This window comes from Haliotis rubra, unplaced genomic scaffold (assembly GCF_003918875.1).
Source record: "Haliotis rubra isolate DU_JTF1 unplaced genomic scaffold, ASM391887v1 Scf47, whole genome shotgun sequence".
In the NCBI taxonomy this organism is placed as follows: Eukaryota; Metazoa; Mollusca; class Gastropoda; order Lepetellida; family Haliotidae; genus Haliotis; species Haliotis rubra.
The window spans coordinates 2,863,305-2,871,753 of NW_025767157.1; positions in this window are offsets into that span (position 1 = coordinate 2,863,305).

The window sequence follows — 8,449 nt, forward strand, 5'->3', positions numbered from 1 at the left end:
GAGCAGGGCGCCTCAAGCTACAGCACAAAGGACAATAATACAGAGCTAAGCGAGTTGAAACCGTGATAAAAACAAGAATAGGGGGCAGATCTTATCGGTCTAAGTGAAGAGCAGAGATTCATCCAGGTACTGTCTGATGCAAGACTTTGTATTCCTGGAACCTGGCCAGTTATCTACAGAAATTTCCTTCTAAAATTCACGTCCTGTTCACACGGCCTTATCTACAGCCTAAAGTACACCTTGGTGTATAAACAAAGTACACCCTGGTGTGTGGACAAAGTACGCCCTGATGTATGTATGTACAAAGTACACCCTGATGCATAGAAATAGTACACCTTGATGTATGGACAAAGTACACCCTGGTATATGGACAAAGTACACCCCGTGTATGGACAAAGTACACCCTGATGTATGACAAAGCACACATTGGTGTATTGACAAAGTACACCTTGGTGTATGGACAAAGTACACCCCAGTGTATGGACAAAGTACACCCGGTGTATGGACAAAGTACACCCCGGTGTATGGACAAAGTACACCCCGGTGTATGGACAAAGTACACCCTGATGTATGACAAAGCACACATTGGTGTATGGACAAAGTACACCTGGGTGTATGGACAGAGTACACATAGGTGTATAGACAAGGTACACCCTGGTGTATGGACAAAGTACACCTTGGTGTATGGACAAAGTACACCCTGATGTACAGACAAAGTACACAATGCTGTATAGATGAAGTACACAATGATGTATAGATGAGGTACACCTTGATATTCGGGCAAAGTACACCAAGATTTATAGAAATAGTACACCTGATGTATGGACAAAGTACACCCTGATGTATAGACAAAGTACACCGTGATATATGGACAAAGTACACGCTGATATATGGACAAAGTACACCCTGATATATAGACAAAGTACACCCTGGTGTATGGACAAGGTACACCCTGGAGTATGGACAAAGTACACCCTGGTGTATATATATAGTCCCCCCTAATGTATAGACAAAGTACACCCTGATATATAGACAAAGTACACCCTGGTGTATGGACAAAGTTCACCCTGGTGTATGGACAAAGCACACCCTGATGTACAGATATAGTGCATCCTGATGTATGGACAAAGTGCACCATGATGTATGGACAAAGTGCACCTTGATGTATGGACAAAGTACACCCTGATGTATGGACAAAGTACACCCTGATGTACAGATATAGTATGTATGGACACATACATCCAGGTGAAAAGAAATAGTACACCGTTGTGTATAGACAAATTACATCCTGATGTATGAACAAAGTACACCTGAGAAAAAGAAATGAACTACGATCTTGGGGCCTGACGATTCCACGTCACATAGGGATACGATATACTTGATACAATACAATGATGTTCAATGAAATACGGTGAAACGCGATGATGTTCAATGACGTGACTCGAAAGAAAGTTCAATGTTTGGTTGCACCTAAACGAATATACGTTATATGATGAAAACGGTTCTGATGCAACAGGCTGATCAGAATTTAAAACTATAGTTGGATGTTGCTTATTTGCACGGTTACTTACGTAAGAAGAGCATTACCTACATATGACAAGTGTTATTATATTTTTCGGTTTCTACTTACAGAAGAAGACGCCATGTGTGAAGACGAATGCAGTCTGACATTTACTATTAGAACATGTCTAGATGTAATGATTTATTATCAGAATCCCAAGCTGGATCTAGACACAATTATTCTCCATCAGGCAATATATTCATCCTTCAAACTTTGCGTACAAAATATTAGGTAAACCGAAAGGTAATTTTTACTGTGCCTTTATTGATTTTAAAAAGGCGTTTGACTATGTTGATAGAAAGAAAATGATATATTTATTGAGTACTAACGGATTAACTGGTAAAATGTCAAATGTTCTACGTTTGTACTCATCAGTTAAGGCATGTATCAGGACAGATAAAGGAATCACTGAATGTTTCAAAAGGGTCTTCTGGTGTAAGACAGGGCTGTGTGCTCAGTCCTGTCCCATTTATATTTTTCATAAATGAATTTGTAACTGAAATGTATAATGAATGTGAAGTTTTTGTTTCACAAGATATTATTGATACAATGCTATTACTATTTGTAGATGATACTGCTTTATTATCATAATCAGGTATTGGCCTCCAGAAACAATGAAATGTTATTCAATCATATTGTGAGAAATGGGACCTTGAAGTAAACTTGGTAAAGACAAATGTTATCATTTTCAGAAAAGGTAGTATTCTTTATAAATTTGAAAGATGGACGTACTGTAATAAAGAAGTAAACGCTGTTTCACACTACAAATATTTAGGATTGATTGTATTCTCCAGATTAGCATGGTCCGCAGCCTGTATGCAGTTTGCTTTGCAAGCATCTAAAGTCTTGATTCCTGTATATAAGGTCTAGAAAAAAAAAGTTTATATCTTTCCCAGTTGTTTCTAAAGTTTTTGACAGAAAAACATCACCAATTCTTCTCTATGGTTACGAAATATGAGGACTCAGGTATAACGATTCCATCGAAAAGATGAATGCTTTATATCTTAAACATTTCTTAGGTGTTGGTAATTATGCCTCTAACAAAGCTATTTTAGGAGAAACTGATCGCACCAGTCTCTTTGTTTCATCACAGTTAAGGGCTGTCAAAGATTGGACAAAGCTACTTCGTATGAATTCAAGTAGATTTACTGTTCAATGTTATAACATGTTGAAAAGATTGGTTGATAATGGGAAAGATTCTTGAGTGTCTGATATAAGAAATATTCTTTTTGTGTCTGTTATTTCCCTTGATTGGATATCTCAAGATGTTTGAATTGATAAGTTATTTACGTTTATCCTTAGGCAAAGATTAAATGTCACAAAACTGGCGCTGTCAAATATCATCTTCAAGATTTCTGTGTCATTATGCAAAAATAAAATCATTACTTGTTCTTCAAAAATATGTTTCTGAACTACAGGTAAGAACTTTAAGAAGAGCTTTCTGTAAATTACGAATATCATTACACACTTTTTATGTTACTAATCTTAGAAAGAAAAATGTACATGGTTTAATTAAGTGAGTGAGTGAGTTTGGTTTTACACTCAGCAATATACCAGCTATATGGCGGCGGTCTGTAAATAATCGAGTCTGGATCTGACAGTCCAGTGATCAACAGCATGAGCATCAATCTACGCAGTTGGGATACGATGACATGTGTCAACCAAGTCAGCGAGCCTGACCACCCGATCCCGTTAGTCGCCTCTTACGACAAGCATGGGTTACTGAAGATCAATATTCTAACCCGGATCTTCACGGGTCGGTTAAATTAAGAGTTTATGTCATTATTGTAATGAAGGCTATATCGAAGATGAGTTTCATGTACTTTATTTTGAAAACATTATCAATTTCTTAGAAACAGATACCTCCCTCTGATCTCAACTGTGTACAAAGATGAACAACTAATGAAAAACACAAGAAACTCAAGAAATATCAATATGATATTATCTATTTCAATATTCCTAATAACTATTTTTGAAATTAGACGTTAATATATGTATGTTTATTTATATTTCCACGTTACTGTACAATGCCCAAACACACCACAACTATACTATAGGTCATCAAAACACCTTCTCTCTGTTTGATATATATGGTTTAATTTCAAGTTTCTATGTACGTTCATAATCTCTTTCTTTGAGGTTTAGAATCCAGGCGTTTCCTTCGACCAGTATGGGTCCCGTTCATGCTGATGGCGCTTGTCAGCATCCAGAATCAAGTTGAATCTGCCCATACGGAATTACCACTTCCACGGGGTTATATTTATCATCACTAAGATATATTAATGTTGAATGTGATGCTATGAATACTTTATTTACAAAACTGAAGAGAAAAAGTAGCACGGCATGTTGACAAGAAATCCTATTCGGTCGAACGAGGGACCACTTTGTGCAGAATTGCAAGCCTGACACTGACAAGTATGGACATAGGTTTGAAGCTTACTACAAAATGGGTTGATGCGCTACACACCGATATCAAATTTTCAAGATTAGACTCATAGTGACGAAAAACATTATGTACCAAAGCCTATTCGTCTCCCCTCGCTGCCATCTTTGACGATTTGTATGCCGTTTCGTGATGCTATGACTGCCGTGTTTGGATGCTATGAATGCTGTTTTGTACGCTCGGCGACCGTTCTCGCGCGCTTTTGTAGCTGATACGCGAGTTTTGTTTCCATTTCAAACGATTAGTCTTCGTAAACAGATTTCTGGGCAAATCCAGTACCAATCGGAACATGACTTCACCAGTAGACCAGAGCCAGGGATACTGTTTGTGAATGGTGGAACGACTATTGGCCATGTTATTCACTATTAACTCTCATTTAGTGTTGTGTCATAAGAATTTATGTCAAATCATATTGTGCGTCACAAGCTTTCGAAGCCAACTTAGCTTTTAAAGTTATAAGGCTATTTCTTCAGCAAAGAAATATAAACTCCCCTGTTCAAGAATTAAAATTCCCTGTAGGATCTCCAGTTTACACCCACACAATCTTCTTCTTCTTCTTTCTCTCTCTCTCTCTCTCTCTCACACACACACACATATGTATGTATGTATATATATATCGTATGATGTATATGCTCTATGGTTATATAACATTGTATATCATTCTTTTATTCTTTAAAAGGTTACTCTATTTTCAGTATTTCCAAGGTTTTCCCGAAAATTACTAAAGTTTGGTTGACATTTCTATTACGGATTTAGCGGTCCTATTTTGCTCCTATTGTGTATCTAGTGTTGTAACATATCAGACATCCCGTCGTGTTCAACTTATCCGAGCTGTGGGCAGCTCTTCTTCACAGGCGGATGATGTTATAAGTTAAATATGCATCCCTAAACCTTTTGGAAGTTACATCAAATTCCTTATTTATATTTGTGAGTACTTTAAGGTTCGGAAAGCAACGGAGACAGAATGTCAAGAGGGAAAGGAAAGGGCAGAAAACAGTCGCCATGAGAAACAGAACAGATTAATCTTACAGCAACCAATAAGACAGTTGAGTCGCCGATCAGTGATATCGGGTATTTTTCCAATTACGAGCTCAAGGTCAGATACAGTTTTTACGAATGAAAACGTCACTCTGTGCGCCATATCTGTACTAGGCGGGCTGTACGAGTGGCTGCTCTGTGAGTCTCGTATTTACGGGTCACCCGGGAGCACTGAGCCGTGACAATAGTAAATCTGCTTTCCACCGCCACGATGTTCCCATCTGACCCCGCCTTCACCCGCATGTTTATCGTATAGATACAAGGTTATGCTTATGCGCAACCACGTCCCGTGAATTTCTGGTTCATCTCTTGATTGTATGTAATTTGCAGAGGTTGTAGATGTATGGATCACTGAGAAACAGGCGCCATTGTGCGATGTGACACAAGGCAGGGTTGTATGGATGGATCACTGAGAAACAGGCGCCATTGTTTTGCGTAAAGGCAGGCAGGGCTTGTATCACTGGATGGATCACTGAGAAACAGGCGCCAGGCGCCATTGTGCGTGTAAGGCAGGGTTGTATGGATGGATCACTGAGAAACAGGCGCCATTGTGCGTGTAAGGCAGGGTTGTATGGATGGATCACTGAGAAACAGGCGCCATTGTGCGTGTAAGGCAAGGTTGTATGGATGGATCACTGAGAAACAGGCGCCATTGTGCGTGTAAGGCAGGGTTGTATGGATGGATCACTGAGAAACAGGCGCCATTGTGCGTGTAAGGCAAGGGTTGTATGGGTGGATCACTGAGAAACAGGCGCCATTGTGCGTGTAAGGCAGGGTTGTATGGATGGATCACTGAGAAACAGGCGCCATTGTGCGTGTAAGGCAGGGTTGTATGGATGGATCACTGAGAAACAGGCGCCATTGTGCGTGTAAAGGCAAGGTTGTATGGATGGATCACTGAGAAACAGGCGCCATTGTGCGTGTAAAAGGCAGGGTTGTATGGATGGATCACTGAGAAACAGGCGCCATTGTGCGTGTAAGGCAAGGTTGTATGGATGGATCACTGAGAAACAGGCGCCATTGTGCGTGTAAGGCAGGGTTGTATGGATGGATCACTGAGAAACAGGCGCCATTGTGCGTGTAAGGCAGGGTTGTATGGGTGGATCACTGAGAAACAGGCGCCATTGTGCGTGTAAGGCAGGGTTGTATGGATGGATCACTGAGAAACAGGCGCCATTGTGCGTGTAAGGCAAGGTTGTATGGATGGATCACTGAGAAACAGGCGCCATTGTGCGTGTAAGGCAAGGTTGTATGGGTGGATCACTGAGAAACAGGCGCCATTGTGCGTGTAAGGCCAGGTTGTATGGATGGATCACTGAGAAACAGGCGCCATTGTGCGTGTAAGGCAGGGTTGTATGGATGGATCACTGAGAAACAGGCGCCATTGTGCGTGTAAGGCAGGGTTGTATGGATGGATCACTGAGAAACAGGCGCCATTGTGCGTGTAAGGCAAGGTTGTATGTATGGATGGATCACTGAGAAACAGGCGCCATTGTGCGTGTAAGGCAGGGTTGTATGGATGGATCACTGAGAAACAGGCGCCATTGTGCGTGTAAGGCAGGGTTGTATGGATGGATCACTGAGAAACAGGCGCCATTGTGCGTGTAAGGCAAGGTTGTATGGGTGGATCACTGAGAAACAGGCGCCATTGTGCGTGTAAGGCAGGGTTGTATGGGTGGATCACTGAGAAACAGGCGCCATTGTGCGTGTAAGGCAAGGTTGTATGGATGGATCACTGAGAAACAGGCGCCATTGTGCGTGTGTAAGGCCAGGTTGTATGGATGGATCACTGAGAAACAGGCGCCATTGTGCGTGTAAAGGCAGGGTTGTATGGATGGATCACTGAGAAACAGGCGCCATTGTGCGTGTAAAGGCAGGGTTGTATGGGTGGATCACTGAGAAACAGGCGCCATTGTGCGTGTAAGGCAGGGTTGTATGGATGGATCACTGAGAAACAGGCGCCATTGTGCGTGTAAGGCAAGGTTGTATGGATGGATCACTGAGAAACAGGCGCCATTGTGCGTGTAAGGCAGGGTTGTATGGATGGATCACTGAGAAACAGGCGCCATTGTGCGTGTAAGGCCAGGTTGTATGGGTGGATCACTGAGAAACAGGCGCCATTGTGCGTGTAAGGCAGGGTTGTATGGATGGATCACTGAGAAACAGGCGCCATTGTGCGTGTAAGGCAAGGTTGTATGTATGGATCACTGAGAAACAGGCGCCATTGTGCGTGTAAGGCAGGGTTGTATGGATGGATCACTGAGAAACAGGCGCCATTGTGCGTGTAAGGCAGGGTTGTATGGATGGATCACTGAGAAACAGGCGCCATTGTGCGTGTAAAAGGCAAGGTTGTATGGATGGATCACTGAGAAACAGGCGCCATTGTGCGTGTAAAGGCAGGGTTGTATGGATGGATCACTGAGAAACAGGCGCCATTGTGCGTGTAAAGGCAAGGTTGTATGGATGGATCACTGAGAAACAGGCGCCATTGTGCGTGTAAGGCAGGGTTGTATGTATGGATCACTGAGAAACAGGCGCCATTGTGCGTGTAAGGCAAGGTTGTATGGATGGATCACTGAGAAACAGGCGCCATTGTGCGTGTAAGGCAGGGTTGTATGGATGGATCACTGAGAAACAGGCGCCATTGTGCGTGTAAAGGCAGGGTTGTATGGATGGATCACTGAGAAACAGGCGCCATTGTGCGTGTAAGGCAGGGTTGTATGGATGGATCACTGAGAAACAGGCGCCATTGTGCGTGTAAGGCAAGGTTGTATGTATGGATCACTGAGAAACAGGCGCCAGTGTACGTGTAAGGCAAGGTTGTATGTATGGATCACTGAGAAACAGGCGCCAGTGTACGTGTAAGGCAAGGTTGTATGTGTGGATCACCGAGAAACAGGCGCCAGTGTACGTGTAAGGCAAGGTTGTATGGGTGGATCACTGAGAAACAGATTCCATTGTGCGCATAAGACAAGGTTGTATGGTGGATTACTGAGAAACAGGCATCATTGTGCGTGTAAGGCCAGGTTGTATGGATTAATCACTGAGAAACAGATGGCATTGTGCGTATAAGGCAGGTTTGTATGGATGGTTCATTATTTGAGTGTAACCTATTTCCTAGTGAAATGTAAAAAAATAATAACGTGAAGTAAATACGTTTGCTATCTGTTATTGATTTGTTAAGAGATGTGGCACGCTGGTGTACTGAATATATGCATTACATTTACATGAATGTTGTATCTAATTCTACAAACTGTCAAAACTAATTATGACCTTTTAATCTATACACTCAACATATTCTGTACTTCAGGTCCACACGAAGCTATTTACATATATAATTATGCAAAACAAAGTATGAAATGTTAGCAAATCTCTACCTACGAAGTACGATTCAATGACAATCATCC